Source organism: Petromyzon marinus, chromosome 47 (genome assembly GCF_048934315.1).
Source record: "Petromyzon marinus isolate PM22_M1 ecotype Great Lakes invasive population chromosome 47, UKy_Petmar_22M1.pri1.0, whole genome shotgun sequence".
Classification (NCBI taxonomy): domain Eukaryota; kingdom Metazoa; phylum Chordata; class Hyperoartia; order Petromyzontiformes; family Petromyzontidae; genus Petromyzon; species Petromyzon marinus.
Genome location: NC_133713.1, coordinates 4,785,281 through 4,798,134, shown reverse-complemented (window position 1 = coordinate 4,798,134; position 12,854 = coordinate 4,785,281). Strand labels below are relative to the sequence as shown.

Here is a 12,854-nt window from a genome sequence, read left to right as displayed (position 1 = left end):
CCTGTGGGCTGGTGTAGTAACCAGGAGGTTCGTACCAGTAAAAGTTCTCAACACGTTACTCGGTAACACCGTTCGGCCTTAAACATAGGCAACGCTTTACAGCACAGAGTGGAGCCAGAGAGGGAGAATGGGGACAATAAAGTGACTACCTCTCTGGCCTCTCTTTGTGCTCTAAAGAAGGGCCATTGCCTGAAACGTTGTCTGTTCTATATTTATTCTTTTAAGGGCCACGGTGACATTTCACACACATACACACATACACACCCTGGAAATTTCGCTCAATGTGGAAGTCATCGTCCCGCCCTCTACGCAGTCGTTTAGTGGGGTGTTGACACGGGCGGTGCCACATTACCTCATTCGACTGCTCGTCATGCTGCTTCGGTAACTTCAGTGTTATTTATAGGTTTCTGCCGACTTTGATCCCCTTCGTAGAAGCGGAGAAACAAACGCAAACCCCGCCGTTCTACACTTTTAGATGACAATTGCAGGCAGCCGAACAGATAATTGGGAACGGGGAAATGCGCCAAGGGTAATAACGCACCGCCACTGGACTCTCACGAGGGAGCAGTCTTACAGGAGTGGTGCCCACAGATGCCATCGACTCCCTCCGCTGGAGGAAGACTGATGAAGCTGCTGTCATTGCAATCACTTCATTTGTTTAAACCTCCTGCACTTGTTCCCCAAACGTGAGGAAATCGTGTGAAGCAGCAAGTGCCTCTTGTGCGTGATATTAAAATAACGATCATAATTTAATTTCAACTAGTAATGCACCGCAGGGTATTCGCTCGCTTTCGACGAGAGAGAACGACTCGGAGACGCAAGGAACAGCAGACGGCAGTCACGTGGTGAACTGGTGCCAACAATTGCCCACACTCTGCTGCAGTCCTCTACATATTAAGATGTTTTCAACCAATGAATTGAGTGTTTGGTATTAAAATAATGTGGGAGGAAACCAGAGACTGCAGGAGAAAACGCGCGTGGGTGAGGGGGCAACACTCTCTCACCATACAGTAGGCATAGGTGGTATTTTCCATAATAGAGGTTTTTAAACCGTAAGACTTCTCCACAAATGTGGCTGTCGCCAGATGAAGCTAGTTGTAATTACTGGCGAAACGTCGTACTCAGTTTGTAAATGTTGTGGCTTGGCTCTCCAACACACCGGTGTGCTGTACTAGTGACGAATTGGCCACGTTCTGTTCACGTGGCAACCCTTACCAGTTGGCTGTGTCGGGTGGCGGCGGGTTTTAACGACACATTTATATATTTACGCGATCTAACCCAAAAACCTCTATTGTGGAAGATATTGGTCGCGAAAGCCTACGTGTTATATAGGTGGTATTAGTTCACTTTTTTTTTCTGTACTGCCTTCTCCTTGCGGGCCAGGGTGCGGCTCCTCAATGCCCACAGGAAGGGCGTATCGCAAACCATCTGAGTGCGATCCACCAACCCTCGCTGCTGCCTCCGGAGCGCGGGATTCTAGGCAGCCGCGTGCATAGCCACCGACTGCTCAGGAAATTGGAGGCACTGGTGATCCGCACCGATAATGGCCCCACGGCAGTGGAGTTGGTGGTAGCCTTTGTGCAAATTGTCACCGCCGGTCTTTTCGCCAAGCCCAACTAAGCTGCGTTGTATTGTGTGGCTCGCTTTCCTCTCCATTGTACGTACGGCGTACGTTGAACTTCTTCCGCACCGTACGTAGCCACCCGTGCTCATCGGAAAGCTCCACGGCTCGGTGTTGAAAGAAGTGGATGTGATGGTCGCAGATCCGATTATCACGGTGGGGGCAACGTACGGTGCGAAAGGAGATCAACGTACACACAAACACACGTTGCCATTGGGCGAGGAATTTAAATTGTTGCTATAGATTGTAGAGAGCGCCTCTATCACAAAGAGGCTTAGCACGTTTCAATAACACTGTGGCCTTAAAAAAAACATCGTATACAATAGGCAACACTTCGGGAAATGGTCCTCCATAGCACATACAACGAACAGTTCTGTTAAAGTAAACGTTGAAGGGGCAGATTTGAATCATAATTTCATTATATACCGCGTCATTCATGCTAATTGCACCGCACAATGCTGTACATTCATTACCTACTATAATCACCCAGAAATGTCTGTCCGTCCCGCTCGTGGCGTCACTCCACATGAGGCCCACCGCTCTCATTCATATTCATGAGTGCTGCTCTCATTAATATTCATGAGTGGGTGGATTTTTACACAAATGCAGAGGAAGGTCAAGCCGAATTAACCAATTTATTACGCAAAGTCACTTCAAATATGACGTTTCTTTACAGAAAGTGACGGTAAAAAATAAATCTCCGCAGCACAGTGCTACATACGTGCGTGACGTCACTGCAAAAGAGCCCCCCCCCCCCCGCCTTTCATTAATATTCATGCCCGCGTGGAAATTTACACGAGCGCACAAGAAGGTCGCGCACTCCACAAGCCGCACCCCTCTCATTAATAATCATGAGCGGGTGACGTCACTCCACATGGGGCAAGCACCCCCACCCCCCCTCATTAATAATCATGAGCTGAGCAATTTTTCAATTGAATATTTCAGATTTACTTCAATATACACCCATCCTTGGACAGGCAAAGAAGTTAGTCAGAAAATAAGGTCCAAATCCTATTTATAGCAACTACTAGGTAAAATAAAACTCTCAGAAAAATTATAATTAATAAGCAACTCAAGAAATGGCACCAAAACAAATGGCCCAAACAACAAAAAATGTATCACATCAGATAAATTAGTCCATTGAGTCACATTCCAGACCACAATCCCAGGTATGCGCTAAGTTAAGACATCTGGATTTAGGCATTTATTATTTCATGGATTCCTCATGAGCTGGGAGAAGAGTCTGGAGGTTTTAAAAGTGGACACAACCTTCTTTATCCTGTGGCCTTTTGCTGATTCAACAAAGACGAAACTAAACTATTTTTTTTTTATTTTACCAGGTAAGGCCCAATGAGCTGTTTAGCTCTTTTTCCGAAGTGACCTGGACACAAATAATAGCTCAACGAAGTGGCCTATCATGTGGAAATGTCGAGCAGACATATTTTCTAAACACATGTTGATTCTACCCGGAGGAAAATGTACGCGACCATGGGGAGAGAGACACGCAAACTCCAAATATACAGCAGCAGGCGTCAGGGTCAGGATCATCGAACCCACGAGCCTCCTGCATACCAGGCGAGGGAGGTAACATCTCACCACCGTAGTGATTCGTGGATGACACAAGCCGCCAGCAGCCGTAGGCGTGGGGTTCTTCTTTATTGTTCTTAGCGTGCTCTGTTGTGACTAATCAAGCGCTTGATGCCCACGGTGGCGAGATGTTGCCATTTACTGATCAGATTCCCGACTTGGGTGCCTTGCTGTGTAGAGTTTGTTCTCCCCCCTGATGCTCGTGGGCTTTTCCTCCGAATTATCTGGTTGTTTCTTCCCTGCAGCTAAAAAGAACGTGACTGGTGTTGGCCAAACATCCCAATGTAGCAGCAGGACCCTCCTGAAAACAAATATTATTTCAAGCCACACAGAGGCTAAATACAAGTAATAATAATTGTAATTATTTTCGTCATGGGCTCTGGTGTTGAGGTAATTTTTGATGTCCCTGGTCCTTCTTATCAGCCAATCCATCCAGCCCAATCAATGTGTTTAGGCACTAGGGCTGAACGATTTGGGGAAATATTTCATTGAGATTTTTCTGACAGATGTTGCGATTTGATTTGCGATTACGTTTTTTAAAGTCAAGCTTCAGTTCGGTATTCACTGTGTAATAGATGTAAACCATGTGATGGAGCCTTACCACATGATACCATCAACAATATGAACTGCTCTATATATTATAATGCAAGGATGAGAACTTAAAATACATGAATTGCTTCTAACATGTATTTATTAACACATTTATTGAAATAGAACAATCAAACATAGAACAATTGTTCAGTTAAATAAATAAAGTTATAATAATAAAAAATGTAACAATTCCAATAAGAAAGTAATAGGACTTTTCAAATCGCAAACAATCGCAGCCTTTGCGATTTGTAATCGCATTGTTTCAAATTTCGATTTGAAATCGATGAATCGTTCAGCTCTATTAGGCACGCAAAGAGTCCGTTGAGATAGTAGATCGGCTGTCCATAAGAGCATCATACATTGCTGGTTATAATTATGCTGGGAATTTAGAAGCAGGTTCCACCATTTGCTTAGGTTTTATCAAAAGCGAAAATCCTGAGTAAGCTTCAGCAGTTCGTAGCAAAAATATTCAAAACAATCGCATCCATGATGCTGGTGAATACTTGGGACTCTCTCATCCATGATGCTGGTGAACACTTGGGACTCTCTCATCTCTGCGCGATATGTTTGCACCGCCTGGGGTAGCGAGATGTTAACTACCTCGCCTGGTATACAGGAGGTTCATAGGTTCGATTCAGACCCTGACGCCTGCTGCTGTATATTTGGAGTTTGCATACTTCTTTCCCCGTGGTAGCGTGGATTTTTCCCTTACACATTTATAAACGTGCGTTTAGAGTATTTGGCCACTATAAATTTCCACACGATAAGCCAATTCGGTGGAGCTATCATTTGTGTAGCCAGGTTGCTTCTGAAAAAGAGCTATAGAGCTCAGTGGGCCTTACTTGGTAAAATAAAAATAGTTAATTCTTTGTGTCGCCACCGCAGACATAAGGAGGATTGGAGGGATGAGAATCGCAAGGTGAAGTCTTTCACATTTCCAAGTGTCTGTGCGTCGTAGTTGTATGATCCTCGTTCAAGCTGCCCGTTTTGCAAGACATCTTTAATCATTAATGATACCGTCAACTGTGGACACACCTACGCACTGTACGTTGGTAACGCTATATTAGCCATTGTTGTATTCACAGAGACTTGCAACTTATGTAGCATTGTTGGCTACGTTCGGAGAGAAAAAGTCAACGTATATACATAAAAAAGAGATGGTGAAGAGCAATAATTATTTTGCCTTAGGTTTTGGATTCGTTCTTCATTCTTAGCCATCTTGGCTTTAGTGGCCATGGCATTGGATTAAGTTTTGACTCTCGGCTTTAGACATGGTCTTTGAATGTCTAAGCCCCAAACCCTGACTTAGTCCTGAATCCAGCAAATAGTAACATCGATGGGAGAAGTATTTTGTAAATGAGGCTGGATCCTGCCACGAGATGTTTCCACTGTGCTCCACCCGTACGTGCAAGCAATTTCATTACGTGTGCAGGTTGATTTGTAAACGCACAATGGCTTGGCACAGTTTACCCCCTTGAGGGAGAAGCGAATGCAGCCCCTTAAACACTGGCCAAATAAATCACCACAGAGGCTTGCAGTAGGTTGGGGCGTAAATAGACTGACAAGCACCAGTATGCCTGGTTACATAGTGACTGCGCATGGTAGACATTGAATTCACAGACTGCGTGCAGGTTGAGTGAAGTACCTGGGAGGCACACGTTTGTATTGGCTTCTTATTTATACAGATGCCTCATCGGGCACTGTATTCACAGTTAACCTGCACTTTATTCAGACTGGTGCTAGTCTCAACAGAGCTGAGTAAAAACAAACAAAAAATATTTCAAGAGAGAGACGAGGGTCGGAGATATCTCTCAAGCGTGTCCGTCGTCGTACCGGAGCAGTCTGGGCACGCGTGTGACAAACCTGGGCAGGGGGTGATTTGTGCGAATCTAACCGTAAATTCTGTTCGGCGTAAGTTATCGCCGCTCTCTGATGAACGAAATGGATTCTGCTAGGCTGTGGCGCTCGCGATGTGTAAACGCCGGCGCGCCTTCCCAGTCACGCCCTTCCCTTAGGCGATCTCTCTCGCCCTTTCTGCACCGGTGAGTCGTTCAATCCCCTGGCTCCTTCAGACCACTGCATTCCTCCTCTCTCTGTGTACTTGTTCTGGAGTGCCCCCACTTGCATGCCTCATGGCTCTTGCCTGCTACACCGTGACGAGCCGACGCCGGTGGCTCGAACGGCCAACTGTGGCGCCGTTACGCAAAGCCCTTGCCAGAGCAGAGTTACCCAACGTCCGCGTTCAGCCGCTTTTTTTTCATCGAAGTGAGATTGGAGATGGTTATCTGTCGGCAAAGAGGTCTTTTGCAAATGGTGTTAGGTTGACCTTTAACGTCCTCTATGAAGCAGATGGCACGTATTATTATTATGGTAGTACACTACTGCAGAATAGACTTGATTTGAAGCTTTCGTGACTGCAGGAATTACTCTTTGGTTTTTTCGGTAAAGTCACGTATAAATAATAAATAACATAATAGCGTACGACGTTTCGGTTGCAACACAAGCAGCCATCATCAGGTACAGAAGAGCTAAATTATTAGAGGGGAGACACAACCTCATGTATATACAGACACCCAAGTAGGGGGAACTAACACAGATACAACAGGGGACACAGAGTAGCATACCAAACAAACAGGGTTTAGCTAAATTTTGGAAATAAAGAAACACAGACGGTCGGTCAAAACACAATTAACGCATAATCCGGTTGATCACGCTATTTCAACGATTGCTAAATTGCAAGTTAAGTATGAAACTCAGAATACAGACCGCAGAATAACCAAGTCGGTCGCTTGTTTCGAACCGTAAGCCACGGCAACAAGCGGCGAATGCACGACCGTTGTACGTATGTACGTTGAACTTACATAGCCAACCATGCTTATTGGAAGTGTGGGGGGAAGGATGACAAACCAAACACAAAAAAACACTATCCCTGTGATTGTGTGTAGTCGCTGGCGACGGTGAATGTGGCATGAGGAAGGGTCGAGCTCACTCAGGGGAGGTGTCAAGTCTTTGCGTCGATGTTTTTGGATCTGGAGATTTGATTGGGATAATCTCACGTTGTGCACCAACAAAAACAATTGATTCCAGGTCAAGCGGTCAACACATCCAGTACCATTGGTGCCACTGCACCTGGCCACAATTCGCTTTCATCCCAGCCATGGGGACGGCCCCGCCTGTGATCCAGCGCTTCGCCGGCAAGGATCGACGGATCACGGGCATTCATGCAGTGTAGCAGGTGGTTTTGTGAACCCGTCGGTGGGGACCTTTGACTGTTATCTCATGGTATTCGTGGGTTTCCTCCAGATAACTCAATTCCATTCTAACCCTATGGAATTATTTTTCAGGAACTAAATGCCAATGTCGTGGTCTGCTGCTCGTCACGACGAGAGGGCTTCAGCGCAGATAGAGTTGGTGTCGTTTTGCGGTTCCTCTTCCTCCTCCATTGAAGGAGTGCAGACCACGGTGGTTTTATTCAAACAGGTGCGAGTCTCAACAAAGATGAGAAAAACAAGCAAAACAGTGCAAAAGAGAAGCGGGTTGAGATATTCCTCAAGCGTGTTGTCGTGCGAGTGATTATAGCTCCGAGCACTCTGGGCACGCGTATGACAAATGGGCTGGGGGTGATTTGTGCGACTCTATAACCGTAAATCCCACTGGGTTGTCTTTCATTTCATAAGAGACTTCAGTGTTCTCCCAGCTCTAAAACATTAAAATGAGAATGGCCTAAACATCGCCAATGCAGAACCTTCCTGAGAAAGAGTCTTGAGACCACTTTCTTGAGCCCGTCCTGGGTGAATGTGGCATTGTGATTATTAGCCCCTAGCAGTCGATCCCCTTGCCCGGAGAGCCACTCACTCTCTGCTGTGAAGAAGGATCACTGTCCAGAACATCTCCTGTTACATATTTGTTTCCTTTTAGGGCGAGTGTTATTGGCGAGTGAGTTTTTGTCATTTGTACACCTTGGCCAATCGAACACGTATAGCATCATGGACATCATTCCTGTCTTAGAGTTCCCATCGTTTAAGCCCTGCAGTTTACGCATCCACTTTTAAAAAAGAGGTTTATGTAGTCCATAAAAATTCATCCGGAAAACAAACTAACACTCTTGTTTCTTCACCAACTTCTCATAGCACCCCCCTCTACTGCCTTATGCCACTATTATAAAGGCAAGGTTGGGGCTTCATTATAAGCCACGAGGTTTGTGTTTATGTGTAACCATATTATGGGGGGGTGGAGCGGTAGTGCAGTGGTTGGCGCACTACACTATCAACCCGGTGATCCAAGTTCCGTTCCCACTCTCAGACCAACTGTGACGAATATCCGAACCAGTCCTGTCCTCCTCTAGGTCGACTCAACCTTAAATGAGTACCTGGTGCCGTGTCTAAATGTTTGCACAATCCGGCTGGGCGTGGTGCTGGCCACCCACCCCTTGGAGCGCCACGTCGGTCTTCATAGGCGCTCACTCACAGCACTTGCCCCATTAGCCTGTTAAAGGCTATCTGGGGGGGGGACTTTTGCCATTTTTGCGACAAGATTTGAATAACTTTCTTTGACCCAGCACAAGTTTTGGGTGCTTGTTTTTCACGCCTCTGATTAGCACGGTTGGCTACCTACGGTGCGAAAGAAGTTCTACATACATACATTATAATCGGGTGCATCCACATTTTCTCTGCCCACTGGTACCTGCGTTAAAGCTGTAAAGGTCATCCCTTAACACGGCCATGAACTTTGTTTCTGCCATGAACTTTGTTTCTGCCATGAACTTTGTTTCTGCCATGAACTTTGCTGTTGGCAAGCAGTGGTGGCATCATTACGACATAATGATTACGATCTTGACTTCTTGCCTTACTGGATTTCAGTTTGCTGATACTGATGTTTCAATTCCTTTTCCGGTTATTTCTTTGTCCAGCTCTTATGCAAATTATTTTGCCTCTTGTCGCATATTTTCCATTGATTCGTTGAGATTTCTGTAGGCCTTTCCTGTTCAAAAGCCGATTAAACGAACTTTGCTAAACGTCCGTGACGGTCATCTTTTTCTTCGTCTCAATTTTTTTCACACTTCTATGCATATTGAACTTATTTCGCACCGTACGTAGCCAACCTTGCTATCGAAGCTAGGACCGGTTCAGAATTCACTCGCCACTGGTGTCAGCCATGGCTGGAATCGAACTCCGGGCACTGGGTTCACAGCATAACACGCCACGCTAAGGTTTTCCACTTTTGCAAATATTTTAACTTATTTCAATAACTCGGCAGCCATGGTGCCCTATCTGACAACGTCCGTCAGGGCAATTGGACACGGGCCAAGGTCATGTTTTCCAAAGGCCTGTGGTGGAACTCCATTTGTGTTTGCTCATGTGAAAAAATATGTCGTAACAGAGAATAACCTACTCGAGATGACAGGGTAGAAGCATCGTATGATAAGTTCCGTGGTATTTTCCCACAGCATGTTTGTGTACTACACTAATATTTTCTTATTTCAGATAAAAAAACGGCTCAAACGCGAGTAGTCCTCGCCCGCAACATGGTGGTGGCTATGCACGTGGCCTGTAATTCGGCATTCTGGAGGTAGCGAGGGTCGGTAGATCGTACAAATATTCTGAAACTCCCTTCCTGTGGGTGTCAAAGGCGTTATATCCTGGCTTGCCAGGAGGAGGCGGTACAGCAAAATGTGGACGAATATATAATCTGTCTCTTCTGTATGGGAATAGTGTGTTGCCCTCAAACACATGTGAGTTTTGTCCAAGCGCTCTTCAACATGTAAGCACTCAATAATGAGCTGAAAACATGTTAATAGCTTGGGCCAGAGGTGGGAAAAAATTTTGACTTGCGGGCCACAATGGGTTCTAAAATTTGACAGAGGGACCGGGCCAGGAACAGATGGATGGAGCGTTTGCGTGAACTAATATAAATGACGTGTTAAAAATCATTACATGAAAGGATTTGGCCTTTAACAGGTAGCGAAGCATTTAATTGCAAGGCAATTTATCAAATTGCACAAACAGGAACAATACAAAAACATGTAACTCCCGGTCAAAGTGCGCCATCTAATGGGGAAATGGGGGCATTACAGGGGAAAGGTAAAATTTAATTTAATGATTATATTTGGACAAGTTCGGCAGGCCGGATTAAAAAGCCCAATGGGCCGTATACGGCCCGGGAGCCGTACTTTGCCCGTGTCTGGCTTGGGCTATCGTTGATGCCGGCTCACCGCTCGACTGCTGCTGCCAAGCCACTTGTCCGTGGCTCCTCGCACCTCCTAAAGTCTCTCCCTCTTCGTTGGTGAGTGAATGCTGTGCGTGAATAAAAAGTTAAAATTATTATTACTACAATTATGATACGTACCCAAAGCAGTCCTGTTTTTAATTTTTTACGTTGCAACAAAAAACGCGAGCACTGGTTACGACGCGCCCGTGGCCATTAGGAGTTTCCAAACGAGACGACGGGGACCATACTTAGGGGAGAGAGGGTTGGACTCACTGCCCAACCAAGTGGGGCCTCCGTGTGGGGGGGAGGGGGGTTGAAGATTTATATGGGGGAAGAGAGGGGAGGGGAGAGATAACGAACATACTAAGGGAAGAGCAGCAATAGTGGAGGTGCAACCCATCTTGTTAAAAAAAAGAATGTGCTTCAATCACTTCGTGGAATGTACACGCACCGGCAATGTGTCATAGCAGCAGGCATGAGCACGGTTGGCTACGTACGGTGCGAAATAAGTTCAATATGCATACGTACAGGCATGCGTGAGATGCGCAAGTGAGATTGGTTGGGCGCTGGATGTGTGGAGCACGCAAGACGCGCTCGCAACGCACACGCACAGGAGAACCGGACACATGATCGACGTATACACTCACGGGGGTCAGTTGTGAGGGTGCCGCGGTGGCGAGATGTTCGCTCCCTTGCCTGGTATGCATGAGGTTGTGGTTTCGATCCCAAGCTTAACGACGTCTGTATATTTGGAACTTGTGTGTGTGTGTGTCTCTCTCACTGGTTGTGTGAGATTTTCTCCGGGTCCTTCGGTTATTCCCTCCACAATTAGAATCCACAAGACGCATTTAGAGCATTTGGCCGCTATAAATGTCCACATCACGAGACACTTAGTTGAGCCATTGTTTGCGGCCAGGTCGCTTCTGATAAGGAGCTACACGGCTCAGTGATCCTTAACTGTAAAAATTAAAATAGTTAAAATAAAAATAGTTTGTTCGTTTTGGTGAATAGTTAGGACGTGTTACAGCAAATAAAAACGGACTTCATAAGCCGAACCTCGTCTGGATCTTCTTTCACGTGAAAGACAATTGGCCAAACAAATAATCACATCTCCATAATACGTGTTCAACCCAACAATCAGATCTGCTCATGACGAGGAAATCCCATCCTGGCTGAATAACAGTGCAGGTCGGAAAAAAAAAACTATGAAATACACACAACACGCAACATTGTGTAAGAAGCCCGCAGCCATATGTGCGAAACGCCAAAAAACATCAGCATTTGTGGTCCTCTTTTCTCTTCGATCGTCATTATTCAAAATTACTGTGAGCTCATGTGACCGACTGACGGCAGCAGCGGCAGCAGCGATGAAACCAGTCCACAGTTTGTCTATCGCTGCATCACTGCTGCTGACAGTCGCTAACATCTGCTCAAATTTGTTTCGATGGTGACCAAAGATAGGTGGACCACCAGTGAACATCTCCGGGGGAGTGCTGATACTTTTTGCACGATGCATCGAGGTTGTGTGCTTCGTACCCATTTTTATATATATATTTTTTACATTTGGCTGAACACGTGCACGATAAATGTCCAAAGATCCAGTTGACGTGATGATCTTACCGGGTAAATCTAGTCAACCAAAACGATGGTGATGTTGCTGTAGAATGAGGTTAGTTAGTTTTAAAGCGAGTTGGAACTTGGTCGATGATTACCTCCACAGGCATGTTTCTCTGCTACACCCCGTGGTTAGACTGGCTTCCGGATGAATGTTTTGAGCAACTCCCTAGTTGAAGAAATGTAATAATTTGTATCTGTATTTAAAGGTGAAACTGTTGGGGTTGCTGCGTTTTGTAATCTGGTCGAGGGATCTCTGTGACCAGATTTATATCCACTTTATTGACACCGGCACGAGTTAGGGGCTGGTCTTTCTGGAACGTCTTGTAATCTGGATAATGTATCATATTGTATTCGTGACATTTTCCTGTGTACAACCCTTAGCCGGTGGTGACAATTCGACATTCCTTTGGCGGGGGTGACGAGTCTATGCAAAGCACAAACGCTGTTGACTTCCCCACAAAAGTGGCACCTAATTTGATGACCCTGAAAGAATAATGGGCCGAGAAAACCCCCCCCCCCCCCAACCATCACTTGAAGTCTCAACCTTCTTCTCGCGGGCCGCTCGCAGAACCACCCTGGGTACTCTGAAGGGGAACATTCTGCATGTGGCTCACAAATTATGAATGGCGGTGGCGGTAGCACCCGCCGGGTGGTGCAGCTGCCGTTCACGCGAGCGGGCTGGCGGGGGGGCTGGCTGGGTGGGGGCTGGGTGGGCACCGCGGGTGGCCGCTCCGCACGTGGCTCACGCCATCTGTCAGTTGCGTCCGAGCCCTCTGTGATATTCACGAGCCGCTCATCCCAGTTGCTGTGTAACGCCTACGGGGCGGGGTGGGGAGGGGGGGAAATGACACGGCGACATCGCAGTGACATCACGCCTGCCCGCCCTCTCGCGCTAATTAATATTCATGACGTCGTGCCTTTAGCCGTGACAATTGGGGCTCCAAGGCAGGCAGCGCCCAAGACTTAAGAGGAGCCAAAAGACACGGTGGGTGGAACTTATCAGCGTGTTGCTTCGATCCGCTTGGCTGCTTTGTTTTAACTAGTTTTTATAACGTGTTATTACTGTCGTGCGAATAACGTAACACATTGAGACGTTGCTTGTCCAGTAACGCCTTCTGCTCACTGCTCATGCTCTCTGTCTCTCTCTCGCTCTGCATGGGAAAAGGAAATGTACTTTCAGACTCAACGTTAGTCCGCTGTTCCGCAGCATTAGTGGCCATTATCCCCAGGA

General features: G+C 46.4%; 1 protein-coding gene across 3 annotated transcripts in view; it reads left to right on the top strand.

Annotated features, from left to right (window-relative positions):
* Positions 1–12,854, top strand: part of LOC116952449 (plastin-3-like) — a 93,975-nt gene that overhangs the window by 17,318 nt on the left and 63,803 nt on the right. Inside the window, exon 1 of one of the 3 annotated variants that reach the window (XM_032971803.2) lies at positions 12,522–12,608. The exons of the other annotated variants lie outside the window; for them this stretch is intronic. The gene's annotated coding sequence lies outside the window, so the exon portion shown is untranslated. Of the gene's footprint in view, positions 1–12,521; positions 12,609–12,854 lie in introns of those variants that run through there. 3 annotated transcript variants of the gene reach the window in all.